This window comes from Oxyura jamaicensis, chromosome 4, assembly GCF_011077185.1.
Source record: "Oxyura jamaicensis isolate SHBP4307 breed ruddy duck chromosome 4, BPBGC_Ojam_1.0, whole genome shotgun sequence".
NCBI lineage: Eukaryota > Metazoa > Chordata > Aves > Anseriformes > Anatidae > Oxyura > Oxyura jamaicensis.
The window spans coordinates 73,162,170-73,178,889 of NC_048896.1; the positions used below are offsets into that span (position 1 = coordinate 73,162,170).

The 16,720-nt window shown below is 40.1% G+C and overlaps 1 long non-coding RNA gene across 1 annotated transcript; it reads right to left on the reverse strand.

Annotated features, from left to right (window-relative positions):
- Positions 1 to 8,619: 8,619 nt before the first annotated feature.
- Positions 8,620 to 13,529, reverse strand: LOC118166098. The gene is made up of 3 exons (XR_004750343.1): positions 13,383 to 13,529; positions 12,372 to 12,525; positions 8,620 to 8,664 (listed from the first exon to the last, which is right to left on the reverse strand). It is a non-coding gene; the product is annotated as an uncharacterized LOC118166098 (long non-coding RNA).
- Between the last annotated feature and the right edge of the window lie 3,191 nt (positions 13,530 to 16,720).

Consider the following 16,720-nt stretch of genomic DNA (forward strand, 5'->3'; position numbering starts at 1 on the left):
GTTGAAGGCCGCGGGGTAGGGCTCGGAGGTTTCAGCAGCGCTTTCGTGCGTTGGCTGCAGAAATCGGCGGCGTCCTGCGCCTGTCTGGGAGGGCAGAGCCCCTAGCCGGAGAGCAGCCAGCCTTCCCTCGGGGAAATGCGAGCCGAGAGCTGCCTTCGCCTGCAGGCAAGGAGGGGAGCAGCCCGGGGGCTCTGCTGCCACTGCTCCCCGCCGGTGCTCGCTCCCGCACGCTCCAGAGCAAGCCGGAGTTTTGCACAAGTCGGGGTGAATCCTGCAGTGAACCGACCCGCAGCTGGTATCTCGGGGCCCCTCCCGAGATACCACCCCGAAACACCCCGGAGAGCTCCTCGTCGGTGCTGCGAGACGACTGCTAACTCCCTTCCCGCTCTATGGGACTCAAATTCCCATTCGCGAAAATGAGCTTGTTAATTGTGAATGTTATTCCCTTAAAGAATACTTCTTGTTTGTGACTACATTTTCTGTAAATTACTCCGTCAAGTTTCATCTGCTCATTATCTGCCAAACCATGTACGATTTCTATGTGTTATCATGTACACTATAAATCAGATATTAATGGCAGGTAAGACTAATAATAATAGAAAATAGACCAAATGTAGTTAGAATAATGAGTACTACTTTTGTAAATTTTGATGGAAATAATAATTTGTAGACATATTTGGAAAGCTTTCAAAGTTGGGTAGTATGTTGTTACCAGAATGCATGCAAACAAGAAAAATCCTACATATCATTTGCAAAGATGTTAATGAATATCCTTCTCCAGTATAGCTCAATATAAATAGCAATTAAAATATCCTTTTGGAAAAAGTCTGAGACGGGAGATCAGTGGAACCCAGCAGAAAGGAAAGCAGACAAAAGTCTGTTGCTTCACAGCTTTTGTCCTCTTTCCTATAGCTCTTTGGTAATGAACCTTTGGCAGCAACTCATGCGGCCAGGTTGATTTCTGGGGACAGAATAGCCCAGAGCACATTGAACCCTCTTTCTTGCTCAACACGACAGCTGGCATCAGCTTTCCGAAGTATTAATGGAGAAAGCAGTCTGATTGCTGAGTTTTAGGGGCAAGGCACTTGCTGTGCAAGAGCTTTTCCCTAGATTTTGTCAACCTCTGTCTGCGTCTGAGCCAGACCGGGTGCCACGTAATTCCAGAGAGTTGAAAGGAGTGACAGATTTTCCTGCAGCTGGCTCAATTCTGCAGCACAGGTCAATGTCAGGGAAAATCCCTGGGGACGATAGAAATGCAGCGTGTATCACTGATGGAATGAGGTCCTGGGCAATGTGATGGCACTGTGAAGGTGACATCTAGGAGGAGGAGCAGACACCCTGGAGCCAGGAGAGTGACTTGCTGCCAAGTCCTGAATTTGAACTCATGTGAGGGATATAGCTATTCAGACGCTTTCCAACAGTATTCCAGTGGGAACAATTTGAGCATCCCCTCTGTCCCACGTTTAAAAGGATGAGGCAAATGAGGAAGTGGCTGCCCTTGTCAAAATAACACTGAACTTCTGCCATGCTTCTCAAAGGCAGCAGACAATGACTACAGGAAAAAACAGCATTTGTGCAAGCGAAGAATGACACATTAACCAAGACTTTGACTCTGCAAAGCCTTCTGTCAAAGTACTACAATTGACTCAACTGGAGGAGTGGTGGCAGGCATCAACAGATCTGAGTGTCTCCTTTTTCTCCTCAGTTTAGTTAGCCTCAGTTTAACTGTAAGTCAAACATTTTCTTCTAGAAGGTGGAGGAAAATGGCCATCAGGATTTATCACAAGGCATAGGTTCAGCTGTGTCACTGAAAATCCATTTGAAGGTCCTTGTCTAGTACCTCCTGGGACTGCTCTGAACACAGTGGACAGAACCACTCAACTTGCCAAGTGCTTCATTCCTAAAAACTTAACTGTCTAACGGGATTAAAAGGTGCTGAAAAAGAAACAGTCAACTTCTGATGCATTTTCTTCTGTGATTAACATCATTTTCATGCAATTAATACAATCCCAATAATTTCAAAATGTCAGGCAATGTAACAATTAGATCCTTCTTAGTGACTTTTCCCAGAGAACAAATTTCCAAGAAAGAATTAGAAAACATGGAAATACTGGGTTATCAGAAAAAAAGATGTATTTGTTTGACCACAGACTGAAAATAAATAAATAAATAAATAAAACCAAGTCATAAAGGATGGTGTCTTTTTCCTTTCTCTTCTCCAGCTGTTACCTAAACCAGCTGAAGTTAGCAAAATGAAAAAAGAAGAAAACAACTCAAAAACCAACAAATAAAATGAGTCAATTTGCTGACCTGATGCTCTCCAGGAACTTCAGATACTGTAGCTAATTTTATGTGCATCTTCTTCATGTGGTCCCATTACTAAATTCAGATTAATACTAGAATTTCATTGGAGGACTTTATAAAGGACTTAAAGCATCCCTCTTCACTTACACATACAGAAGCCAAAAACTTCAGATGGATGGATTTTGTAACTGAGGCTCTCTATGATTTTTACCTGTACAGACTTTCTACATCATGCATGAACTAAACAGCATCTACTTGTTAACTGTGGTTTGTTTGTTTGCTTGTTTTTCTTTAACTGTAACACCACAGCAGTAAACCGCTTTATTTCATCTGTAGGCAGGGAGACAGATTCTGCCATTAAGAAAAATGAGTAAAATGATTGATATTTTCTGGCACATTTTGAGTTTTGTTATGGTTTTCTCTTTGTTTTGTTTAGGGATTTGGTCCAACACTTAGAGAACCAACAAGTCGCATCTTGATCAAATAACATATAATTTATTTTCAAAGAATGGCAGTCAGGGAACATGCCTACTCTCCGAAATAATAATAATAACAACAACAATAATAATAATATGGAATGAATCTAAATCTCCAAAATCACTCATGACCCTGTCAGCCTCAACACAGGACAGCTTTGGATCATGTCATACTGTTCAAATCATAATTGACTGAGTGACTGCTGCTTTTGGTGCTGTTTTTTTTCTCTTTTAGCAAAGTCGTCTGTAGGAATAGTCTTTGTTGTCAGTCAGAAGAATAGGAATCAGTCTGCAACCTTTTGGAGAACATTTAGGCATAGTAAAAGGACATTTCATAGGGAGCCTTCTGTGCCATACTATGTGCCTTACTATTTGGCACATGCTGAAGCAATATGAGAAATTATCAGTTAACTGGAATCAATAAGAATTAAACAAAACAACAAAAAAAATCTATTTGTCTGTGACTAAAGGTTGCATAGAGAGACCTTGTTAAAGTACAAAAACACCAGAAGGGAGGGTGTAGGAGGGCAGAGCCAGGCTCTTCTCAGTGGTGCCCAGTGCCAGGACAAGAGGCAGTGGGCACAAACTGGAGCACAGGAGGTTCTCTGTGAGCACCAGGCAGCACTTCTGTGCAGGTGACAGAGCCCTGGCACAGGCTGCCCAGGGAGTCTCCAGGCTGTGGGGTCTCCTCCTTGGGGATCTTCAGCAGCCACCTGGACGTGGTGCTGGGCACCCTGCTGTGGGGTCCCTGCTGGAGCAGGGGCTGGAGCAGGTGCCAGCCTCAGTTGTTGTGTGATTCTGTGCTAGGTGAGATGCTGTGTGTTCTGGCAGGGAACCTACATTTTTCATTGCTGACTTCTTCAGAACTGTGATACAGCCGTAGAGAAAACGTGTAAAATCATAACAGAAAGCGAGTGTCACAATCACTGGTAATTTCGTGTTACATATGTGGGTATTATATTTAGACTCTTCTACCTGGTTCTACCATTTTAAACATGCTTTTAGTGCATAACTATTCTCCATTTACTTTAAATTGGGACATTGCTATTTGTGGTACATAAAGAAAAAAGAAGACAAGTAAGGATTATAGTATATTACCATTAACAAGTTCAACTTAGCTGTAGCTTCTTAAAGCTTAACCCGCATAAAAGTTTTCCTACTTTGTGCAGTCTAAAAATTTCAAGCTATTTTATTACTTTTCACTTCATTCACCAGCTTGGGGTACCAGTGGGAGGGGGGAGAGAGGAAAGCTTGGTTTCTATACCACAGATTGACCGGCAGCCGGTGGCATAGATGGCACACTTAAAAGAGCACATATAGCCCTCACAGTAGGATGTTGTCTTAAATACAGAACCATGCTCGTAAACCAATGAGAGGGGAGGGGGAAGCAGGGGAAGAGAAGGAAGGATGTAGTGGAAATTGTATTCCTGGCTTGAATTTTAGTATTTGTTCTGCATTTCTGTGGCCTACCAGCTAACCCAGGATGTGTCAGGTTATTTTTTATTTCCTCTTGATTATTTTTTTTTTTTTTTGTCTCCATTGTTAATTGTAAGCCTCTCACAACCAAGAGGCTTTTCTAATTTCCACAGTCAGGCATAAACTCCTGACCTCTGGCAGGCAGGAGATCTTGGACGCCGTGGCAGCTGAATTACAAAAACGTGCTTTTTCTTTCTTGTTCCAGACAGCAGCCAGTTTCCAGGTTAAGGTCAGACCCAGTTACGTTAGTCTGACAGACAGGACAAAGTTAGAGCTAATGCCAGTTCTCTTCAAGCATATTTTGGATTGCTGCCCTTTTCCTAGGTGTTACTTCACTTTTAAGCCCCAAAATGAAAGTTAATTAGTCAGATACACATACACAAAAAAAAAGGCATGATCTTGAACTTGCCCTTTATACAAATGACTTAAGTTTCCTTGTACCAAAACTGAAATATTTAATGTTTTAGTATCACAGAGTTAAAGAACAATATACACAGATTATTTTGTCCCAATTCCTTTGTGAAAGAATTGAGTGGGGTACAGTACTTTTATTTACATTCCTCAGTTCTGCTGTGACTGTAAGTAAAGTTTCTTTCCTTGTTAGATAGCTTTCTGGGCACCTAATTGCACCTACTAAGCCTATAACCTGTAACTGTTTGTTCCAAGGAAGGAGCTGAGAGAGATTCTAACAGTTCCCTTGCACTAAGTTAGGACAAAGCGTCCTTAAGCGCTATCAGTTATACAATGCAGAAGCAAAAAAATCTAAACTGGTCACAGCCTGAATATACTGGAAAGATACCTGCCTTAACAACAGTATGTTGTGAGGATTATAGGCGACTTTCCCAAAATGATAAGCTCCTAAAGCTGACTTTAACCTTCTAAAGAAGCTGTTTCCCAGAAGTGCTGAACATGCAGCAGTGCCCGTTGAATGCTCAAGCTTGTAAATACACGACTGAGAGGTGGGACAGCAATATCAAAGGGGAAAGGCAGTTGCTTTTTTTTGTTGTTGTTTTTTAAAAAAAGGCAGTATGCTTCTGTAATATGTAGTGACACTAGCCAGCAAAACTGAGCTCACATGCAAAGAATTTCTCTGATGTCCCACTGACAGAAGAAATAGTATCTAAAATATGGAAAATTGGTAGCTTCATGTTTGTGATAAAAATCTGCTCTAAGTAGAAGGTACTGCTAAGTGCCCTACCTTGCTTTTGCTAAATAAATAAATCTGAAATTAAGGAAATTATTTAAAAGAGGTAGACTCTTATTATCTTGCAGATTATTTACTCTTTGTAGAGGAGATAAAGCATGTCTTACTGAACCCATAAAGACATTAAATGAAAGGCTATACTGAGAAGTTTGTATGGCAGGCCTCAAAGAGCTGGGAGGGTGAACTACAGTCTGCTTTTTAAATAGTTTCATTTTTAAACTTCAAAAACTTTTAGTTAAAATATAGAAGAATAATTTCAAAAAATAACTAGGTTCTTCAAAAGCTTTTATTAGTTCCGTGTTCCTGTCATGATTCTGTGGAGAAAGGATGCCCTCTTTCGGTCCTAGCAGAAATAATTACTGAGATAATACTTATTGCTGTGATTACTGAGAGAGAACTGCATTCACAGTGTCTTGCCTTGTCAAAGAAAAACATTTCTTTCCGATAACAATGATTCCATAATTTATTGCTCCTCTTCCTACAGTTCTGGGGCAGGAGTTTCTTCTGCTCGTCTCTAGAGCTGTGAAATAGAAAACAAATGCCAATGAACAAAAAGGAGCCGTACTGTTTCTCACACTGCTACAGCATTCCTGTTTCCATGATGTTCCATCATCAAGGAACAGAAAGAAATACTGAAAGCATGAAAGCAACTTCATGCATTTGGAAAACTACCAGCTTTTTCTGTGGAAGGCTTTGAGTTAAAGTTGTATTCAACTAAAATATACTTTCTGATGTCCTATTATTAATATATGGAAAACTTAATTAACTTATCATAATGATATTCTTCAGCAAAGACTCCGAAGCTTCACCTTGGGCCCAGGGTTTTGTTTTTGTTTTCTACCTTCTGTGCCCAAACTGTTGAAAAGAATAAAAGTCACCAGCTCTGAGAACAATTTGCCTCTGTAACCATTCCTGTGTAAAGAGATTTTTCTGGTGTCATGTGCTTGCTCAGTAAATGCAAATAACTCACTAGGTATTTGGCTTGATGCCTTCACCACTTGAGATACTGTCTGCAGATTGGCTTTCAGATTTACATAATTATGCTCATTTTTATTTTTGATTTACTTGCCAAATACTCAGTCTCAAAGCACCTTCCTGCTGGCTCACATTTTGTAGGTGATAGGCTAGTCACAGGCGGCTTGTTTTGCATGGAGGGATTGCAGTGATACATGATGAATAACTGGGGCAGGAAAAGCACTATAATGTCTTGGAAATCTACCCCATGTCCTAGAATGGGAATGCACTGAAAAGGTTTGAACATGTCTGATTTAAACTACAGTTTCTTTCTTATAAAATCAGAACAGTTTCATAATATCACAAAGAGTAATTAACTCTTTGCAAATATGCTGTAAGTGATTCATAGTATTTGCTCCCTCCAGCACAATTTTCTCATACTGGTAAGTGAGACATTTCTGCCTTGTACAGGCATGTGTGACTGCCATTCATAGTCTGAAATTTAATTATTTAATTAGTATTTCATAGAGTAGTGCCTCAAATCCTATGGTAACCAAACCTTCAAACAGACAGACTAGGAAAAAAAAATGTTTTACAAAACACTTACCCTTATATTTCTAGCATATCCCAAGTTGGAAGGGACCCACAGGGATTGGGTCCAACTCCTGGCTCCACACAGGACCACCCTGAAACCAGACCTTGTGTCTGAGAGCACTGTCCAAACACTCTTGAACTCCGGCAGGCTCAGTGCTGTGACCACTGCCCTGGGGAGTGGTCCACAGCCTGTCCCAGTGCATGAATACTCTCAAGGAAGAAAAGCAAAAAAAGAAGTCTTACCCCAAAAAAGAAGTCTCTTCAGCCACACTTCTTGAGAAGCTTGAAATTTGTCTGAAACTTCTTAGGAAAATGCAATGTAGTACAAAACCAGCATTGCAGAAGCCCTGCAGTACAAGTTCTGCAAATGTGACATTATTGATTTTGGTGACCATGTAGACAGGAAACCACTGACATTCAAACCATTGAAGATGAAGAGAGAGAGCAAGGTTTTTTTAAGTGCCAAATGATGAACTGACTATGTTGAGTGGTGAAGTTTTAGAACTACTTTCTGAAACCTCTTCATTCTTATAGCACTCTCCTGTTGTTTTATGGTACATAATGCTGTCATACAATGTTATTGTAGAGGAAACTGTATGACTTCCTTTATAGATGTAAATATTTGCTGAAACAACGTCTTCCTGACAAAAACACCATTAAAGAATTCCCAAGTAATTCAGCATCAATAAATGAGAGTCTGTCCCTCTATTTAAAGACTTGCTTTAAAGCAATCATTTGTTTTATAGATTAAGCTTAGTAAATCTGAAGTAAACTAGAAGACTAAATCCCACATATTTCAAATATGTATCTACTCATATCATCACTGCTGGCAAGCACACGATGCAGGCACAGACAACGGAGAAGCAGCATGTGTTTGGCCACATACCCGACAAATGGTCAGACAGAGGAGCTACTGAGCACACTATGCTAAGTTCTTAGCCGAAATGATTAAATACAGCATTCAGCTCATGCTTTAAAAACTAAGCAGGCAAATACACTCATAGACAAAAGTGACTCAGTTCCCCGTGCTACACAATTTGAATCATGCAGTAGCTGCAGCTTTATTAGCACGTCTCAAAGTGTACGGCGCATACGTTTTGGGTGCTTCCTTTTCTGACACGTAACCTCTCATTTTCTCACCCTCCCCTAATTGGTGTGAGCACATGTGTGAGCATGCATTTCAGCAAATTTAAACAGCATTAAAGGCTTTACACACAGCAATCAAAAGCAACAAGTTTGTGCATTTCAATATCTTTTAAAACTAACTTTGCATTTTTTTTCAAAGAGATATGACTGTCTTCAAATTATTTTCTCAGCTTTCTTGTTAAACATTGCAGTTTTAGGAATCACTGTTTTATTTATTGCTTTAATTGTTAAAAAATACTAAATATATATATATATTCAGCTTGCATATCTTAACAGGGAAGCTAATTAATATTTGTGGCAAAATTGGGAAACGAAAACCATAAGGGAATTCCATCCTGTGCCTCTAGAAGATGGGTGCTGTTTGCCCAAGGGATGCTCACAGGTCCCGTGGTGCTCCCAGGTCCCACCGCCCCTGCTGCCAGCTCTGAGCCCTGCCAGCTGCCGGGTTTGCACCGGTCCAGGGAGCTGAGCTAGTGCCTGAGGAAAGAAATCATGACAAAGGAAGGAGGCCTGTATAGTGGAAAACAAACAAACAAGCAAACCCTTTTAGATAGACTTCATCATCTCGTAGAAAAGTATTTTTTCACATAATTAGGTCTGAAATAGATTTTTTTCAATAGGTATTTCTATAGTCGGAAAAAAAAAAAGAAAAAAAAAAGATTGGCAAAAGGATTTATGGTGACCTTTCTCTGTAAATACTGTTCTAGATTTTAGATATTCCAGTGTTAAATTATAAAATATTGATTTAACTATTCGCTTCTTCATTTCCAATTGTTTTCATGTAGGCAGACTGAGTGGTGAGGCAGCTCAAAAGAGGCAGAAGCAGGGTTCTGGGGGGAAACACAGAGATAGTTGAGGAAACAGCAGGGAGATTTTGGGGGAAGCACTGACCTCAAAGGGGTCAGAGCAGGAGTTTGTTTGGGAAACAGTGGCAAAACCTGAGAGTGACAGTGGCAGGATTTGATGGGAGGTACTGAGGTGCCCTCGGAGGGGATAGAAGGAGCGGAAGCAATGAAGTGTCTGCAGAGGGGTTCAGATGGGAATCAATGAGGAGGTGTGGGGGAGTCAGTAGGAGTTGCTGGGGTAAATCAAAGTGGGGGCAAGGGGGTAGTTTTGGCAGGAATTGGTGAGGTACTGTTCTAGATAAGGCAACAATATGTGCTGAAGACAAAACTCAATCTTACGTTAACTGACAGTCACCATACTTCTGAAAATACCTGAAATGTCTTCGTTACTGTACTGGGTCTGGCTGGGATGTTAACTTTCCCTGCAGCAGCCCATACAGTGCTGCGCTCTGCACTTGTAGCTAGAACAGCAGTGGTATCACACCCGTGTTGTGTCTGCTGCTGAGAAGTGCTGGCACAGCATCAGGACTCTCTCTGACCCTCCTAGGGGGTAGGCAAAAAGTGAGAAAGAAACATCAGCAGGGCAGCTGACCTAAACCAACCAAAGGGATATTCCATACCATATGATGTCACACTCAGCAATAAAAGGTGGAAAAAGGAAGAAGAGGGGAGGGGTGGGCTCTCGTTGCGAAAACGTCTGTCCTCCTCCCAAACACCGGCTACGTGCGTTGAGGCCCTGCTTCAAGGACGTGGTCAAGCATCGCTCATTTGTGGGAAGTAGAGAGTAATTTCTTTCCTCTGCACTTCCACATAGCCTTTACTTGTTTTGTTTAGTTATTCCCTTTACTCCTCCCTCTTCCCCTCTCCCTTTTTTCCCTTTAGTTGAATTGTTTAATTAATAATAATATTTCCTTAATAATATATATATATGTATATATATGTATATATATTCTCTCTTTAATTAAATCATCCTTATCTCAACCCGTGAGTTGTTCTTTCCTTTACTTCTTCCCCTCCTCATCTGAGGAGGGGGAGTGAGAGAGCAGTTGTGGTGTTCAACTGCCTAGCACGGTAAAACCACCACAGTTACTCATACAATGAAATTTTAATTGGAGCTTTAGACAAGCTAGTTTCATGTCTCACCTGTGATGCTTTTAGCTTAGAAGCTTATTCTGATGTGGACCTGATGCCAATACTGCGGTTAGCAAAGCATTTGTATTTGAAGTGATGTGTGAATTTCAGGGAACATTACTTCAGTTTACAGGGTGGCGGTGGATAAAAGCCTGTCAAACATGAGTTGCCTTTTTCTATGCTGACTCAGAAGTTACTTGTTAGAGACTATATTTTGCCTTATGAGAGACTAAATTTTGCCTTATGTTACCTTCACTTTGAGCACCTAAAGTTTATCAGCCAAATCCTGATGGAGTGACTTATTTTTAGTGGACAGAAGATCCTCAGAGAAACAATGGGCCACAATTTCCATTTCACATTTTCCATTCACAATTTTCCTTTCACATTTACTGGATGGCTTATGAGCTGTTTAGAAGCCTTTTGGGTTGCTGTGACAGCTTGCAGGTTCCTGGTGGGTCAGTCAGCACTGAGGCACCAATTACAGTGTCAACATCACTGTTAAACACATGGGGAAATTTTAATTGCCAAAGAAAGGAAGGTGCTTTGACCACAGCCCAAGCAAGCAAACAATACAAAGCAAGCAAACAAACAAACAACAAAAAAACCAACCCTCTCCATCATTATTGGGGATATTTGCAGGCATAGCCATTTGTCCAGATAGATGAATATAAACATACAGAAGTCAAAAAATAGAAGAAGGGATTGGAAGAAAGAGAATGGCTGAATGAAACAAAATCCCATGTGTCAATAGGGCACTTCTCCACAGATTCACTATAGGTAGATTTTATCTTAATTGCCTACTGGAAGTATTACCTTGAACACTGAAACAGTCAGCAATATAAGCTTTAACTGCTTGTACAGCTAGAGGAAAAAGCCAAACAAAACCAAGAACGCACAAAGGATCAAAAGCAAACCCTTCCCCCACCAGAGCAGCACCCTAGGTTAGCCTGAAAACGCCACTACCCACGGCCTGAGAAGGGCTGCAAGCAGACCTCGGTGTGACCAGCAAGGATCATGTGCCAGCATTTCCTCAGCTGATTAAACCACAAGCTCCTGGCATGGCTCTGTTGGAGTTCTAACCTTTTCAGCTGCTAAAATAAATCTCTGTTCCTATTTTGAGATGCAGAGCTGCTGCTTCTGCAATGCTCAGCTGAACTGATCTTGCTGCTGGCCTTATCTGTGAGCTGCCTACCTTAGGAAGCAGCTGTGGGCTTTGTGGCAATGAAATGCGACAGTCAGATCTCCGCTGCAAGAGTCAGAGCTTTGCTGAGCTCTTTCAAAAGCAGCAACCTAAACCGGTCAGTGCTTTTTTTTTTTTTTTTTTTTTTTTTTTTTTTGGAGAGACAGACGTGCAGCCAGCATTTCCTCTCCTTTTCTACAGCAGAACGTCCTGCTTCAAAAAGCGGACTTCACTTGGCCACAACCAAGTTTTGTTGGTTCCCGCAAATGCTGTGTCGATGTGACTGCAGTGTTGTGTTTCTGTATCAGCTGGAGCGATGACGACCACTGTCAGTGTGCTGGTGAATCACCTCTTTCTCGGTTTGTTGCTCTGATCATGCCTCTAGGCTTTTCTTCAGCTCCAGTTCCTTTCAGCGGCCCCCCAAGAATCACCAAAATTCATCTGTGTAATTTGTCTCCTAATAACAAAACATCATTCAAATTGCAGTTTGCTCGCCTACCAGATTTCAGGTGCTTTTCAACTACAAATTGCTTGAGAGGCAGAGCAAGAAGCTGTGTTGCTTTTAACCACAAGCCTGAACCTATAGCAAATGCAGACTTCACCCGGATCCCTCAGACACTAACTGGTTCTCCAGTTGTTTTGGGCTGCTCCAGTGGCCAGGCTCCTTCCTGCTTCCAAGCCCTCCCACGCCACGTGATAGCGGCCTGGAAGAAAGGCAGGAGGAAGAGCCGAGAGGGAAGCAGCATAAAATAACAATGCTAAGTTTACAGACTGGTACTATCTGATGGTATTTTCTCTCAACAGAACTTCTGGGTTTGATTTTTATTTTGAAAAAGGGTTTTTCATATTTTAAAGGCAAAACAGAATCCCCTCATCAGAATTCCTTGCAGTAGAGAATTAAGCGAAGGATCTGACCTTACACAGCAGTACTGTTTTGGTTTGGCTTACACTCTGCTGTTAGTGTGCATGGACAAACACCATTAACAAAAATGCCATTGCTTCTTCCAGTCAAAATATTTTGAGTTGAAGGAACGTGGAAATGTTCAACAGGAGCTTCTTACCTTTACCACAGGACTTCAGTAGCTGAGACAAGATTACATGTTACAAACATCAGGTGGAAACCCTGATTATGGCTTCTGTTGGCAGTGTGCTATCATCAGATGCAAATATTTGGAGACACAAGGCCTTTTGTTGACTTAACACTCTTGAGAGATGCTGTGGAATAATTTAAACGTTTACTTTAGGAGGCTGAATAAAGGTCAAATGAATCCTTAGAAAATAATATCTAGCACCATATTCTACTTACATATTCCCTGTGAAGCAATTTAGGAATCTGTGATTTTTAGCTACCATAATTCTAGGCTATAGTATCTCTCTCTATTCTATGTTCTATATATCATAGAGAGATATAACATATTATATCAATCTAGGCACTAATATAATTCCAGGCAATGAATTTCCAGAGGAAGGCTGGGCTAAATATTGTTCCTGTAATAATGACCACTAAGGATATAATTGTTGCAGATTAGTGCTTGGTGTACATAGTGATTCATATAAAAAACATCCTTTTTAAAGTCTGTCCTCATCCTAATGTATTAATATTATTTGCACTCTATTGAGATTCTGCTTTGCACGTCTAGGCAAGTCAAGCAATTTTCTCTATATAGTTTGTTCCATCTCCCTGTCTGCCAACCTTTTCTTTAGTAAATAGTCTGTCAGGAAGAAAATGGTTTGCTTTACACTAAAACTGGGAGTTTCCCAAAAAATAAAAAGCAAAAAGACTTTTCGATAACCATTTGATTTAACATGAATTTAAATAGCTCATTGAAGATATTAGTAAGTAAAAATCAGTTATGAACTTTGGAGGAATTTCCCTTTTTTTTTTTTTTTTTTTTTTTTTTTTTCTTTTCCCAGTTGTCCAGTATCTGCTATATTCTCCTAGAATACAGAAAAAATGTAGTCTGACAGTGTGTTAAATCATCAAAATATACAATATTTTGAAATAGAGACACTGGTTTAAGCACAAAAATCTTTAAATAATCATTGAAGTGGTAGGAAAGAAAGACAATTACTCTGTATATTTTTGGTTTGGACACAAGATACTGGATTCTAGTTTTAGCCACTACAGAGGTTTGGCTGGTTGCATGAAGCAGAGCAGCATCCACAACTGAGAAGAGCAACCAGCCTCAGCTTCCATAACCCTTTGATTTGAGGCTCTGTTTGACAAAGCAGGACCTATGGATTTAAGACATTTCAGATCCAGAAGGAAATCAAACAACCTGTCCACATTGCAAAGGCAGGCTAACATAGTAGGCTTTTAGGTTAAACAACATCTCCTCCCTCTGCAAATGAATGAACCTGATCACACTTTTGTAGTATGTTTTCTATGTCAACATAGTCAAACAAGTTTCACTGAATTTAATAAAAAGTTTGGGAACTTCTGAAATCATATATTCTAGTAAATTTAATATCCACCCCTTAAAAAAATAAATAAATAATTCTCCCTGTCCATAACAAGCTCACTTTCTAAGTCTTGATGTGTCAGGGGAATGTCATGACCAAAAAATTACCAATTCAACTACAAGATGTTCTTTATATTAATTTAATTATCATACACCTTTTAAAATCCTGTAAAAGATATTCCTTCCAGACGATGCCACAAATCTTGTGGCAAGGGTAGGTGATATGGCCAGTAAACAAGACGATTAACAACAGTATGCTCTCCACACAAAACACAGAAGATGAGCAGTTCCTTTATCTGCTCCTGTTTGAGAACACATCCTACTTGTTTCCATTAAAAAGAAGCATGCTGCTTGCTAGTAAAAAAAAAAAAAACTTCACTAGAATCTGTATTGAATTTAACAACTATAACTTTTAAAAGCATGACACTAAAGATAAGTGAACTGTACAGTGGTCTTACTTTAACCAGAGCAGGCTCAGGTTTCTGGCATTCAGTGAAAAGCAACAGAATCCTGCCTAGTGTCTCTTCAAAGAATATAGTACCACAATCTATTTTGCTTCCTGAGCCTTCTAATTTTTTCCCAAAGTGAATGTCAGCACTCAGATCTATGCCAACAATTGTTTTCTCGTAACAGTTTTTTTTCTGTCCCTAGTGAAATTTGTATTTCATTTAAAGCAAACTAACTAGAAGATCAGTCTACAAGTAAATGATTTTGGGGGGGGGGGGCCCGGGGGGGGGCGTGGACTACTCAGATTTACATATTTTACATTCTTAAAACTTTCACCAACACTAATTTTTCATGAATTGTTAACCAAAAAATATTCTTACTCATGCTTCAGATCTCAGATCTGTCCTGATACGAAAGAGAGAAAGCTGTCAAAACCTTGAAAATCCGTACAGTCAGGGGACATGATTTCCTGCCCAGCTTTGGGACAGCATTCCTTGCATACAGAAGTCTTCCCTAGACTCCTAGCTGTTCATATCCAGACTCTTAACTGTTCTTCATATCCAAATTTGCAGGTAGTTGATCCAACAAGGTCTTTCCAAGACAATGAAAACTTTGGGCACCAGATGTCATACAGGATTTCAGTAGCTGTTTGCATTTCAGTCCTTGACCATAACTCTTCTGCCTCTTCCAGAGAAAAATATTTCTTAGCTGCAGAACTTGTGCAAGTGTCATGAAGGACTAACTTAGCTTGAATGTGACATGTGGAGAGAGGTTGAAGGAATTGGTTTTGTTCAGCCCAACAGGGGAGATCAAATCACAGTCCTCTAATACCTAAAATCAAGCTATAGAGATGAAGGTGCTTTCTTTACAAGGATGCGTGGTGACATAAGAGGCAACAAGCACACATTCCACTGCTGAACTTTCCCTATCCACTTCTCTGAGACTTCCCATTTCAGCTCCAATTACCAGGTAATTAGGTATCCAATTAAAGACCTCATCTTGCTTTTGACACTCCCAGCGAAGTGTCAGCAAAGGAATTTCTAATACTGATAGCACTTTAGGAAGTTCTAAGCATTTTCTGCCAGAAAAGAACCAAAATAATGCCTATCGTATTGCATTCAGTAAGCATTCACACAACCATGTCTGTTGCATATCTTACTGCATTCCAGCCTACAGATTTTTCTAATATTGCATATTCTCAGGCTGTGAATGATTGGTGATCTACCAGGGATTATAAATATCAATAGAAACATTGTTGCAAACAATGGAATTCAGATCACATCTGGAATTCAGATCACATCTCTTCCCTCTCCTCACAGTTTTTGATCTGTGTGTGGCTTCTTATCTAAGAGTTTCACATAAAAGCCAGCGGGAATAAACAGGCCTAACAAGATTTTGAAGTTTATCTCAATAGATCTATTCTTCACTGAGTTTTCAACAGAGCTCCTTGCATGCAAATATCATGTGTCCTATTTTTTTCAGAGCATACTTCTGAAATGTTGGAAGAAATAAAGGCTATCCTCTCCATGCCATGATACTGTAATTTAGCGATTGCTTGCTTGCCTCTGGAATTTGACCCACATAATCTAACTATGCTTCAGGAGTTAAAATACGGTAGCTAATATTTTGGTCAACCAACATGAGAAGTCTAACCATATCAGGCTAACAGATCACTTTCCAGACTTTCATGACATGAAAATATTTGAGGAATAATTACCACTGCAGCATGACTTATTTTACTTTAATAGCTCCAGCCTTGGTATTATGTTCAAGGAATGTACTATTCCAACTGCATAGCCAGCATGCTCAACGTAGGGCTTTTCGTCAGGAAGCAAGCCTCTAATAAGTTATTAATTGAACCACCTAAGTTTCTTTGCGGGACCTCTCTCTTGCAGGCCCACATCCTATTTTCTTCCAGGAAATGAAGGTTGTAATTCCTAGAATAAGATTCCTCGATTTTCTGAAGAATAATACTTCAGAGTGACTAAGGCCTGAGAGAGCAGTCTCTGAACAGAGGATTGAGAAATCCTCCAAAGTGGTGAGGTAGCATACAGCTGAGCTTAAATGTTTCTGACAAACCAGATTCATAAACCTTGAAATATGAATGCCTAACAAATATATTTGTATCTCCTTACTAGTTTACCTGGCTTTTGTTATTAATACAATCTTCAGAAAGTTATTGATGATGAAATCTCAGAAGCTAAGGTGACTTCAAATCTTACCTGAAGTTCTGAATGTAAAATTCATCTAATTTGAGATAATCCCAACCAGCAGATAATCTGTTTTCATAATAGAGACAAAGAAGATGAGGATAACAAATATCCTTGAACTGGATGAAATGAATAAATAAAATTTGTTTAATTAGGACATCCAAGATTTTCAGTTTGTCCTTATCTTCTGACTTAGCTCTGGGAACTGGAAAAGATCTGCCTCTGTTGGAAACATCTGCAGTGTAACACACCCTGCAAGTCTGCCTACGCAGCAGCTGGGGAGGGACTCTG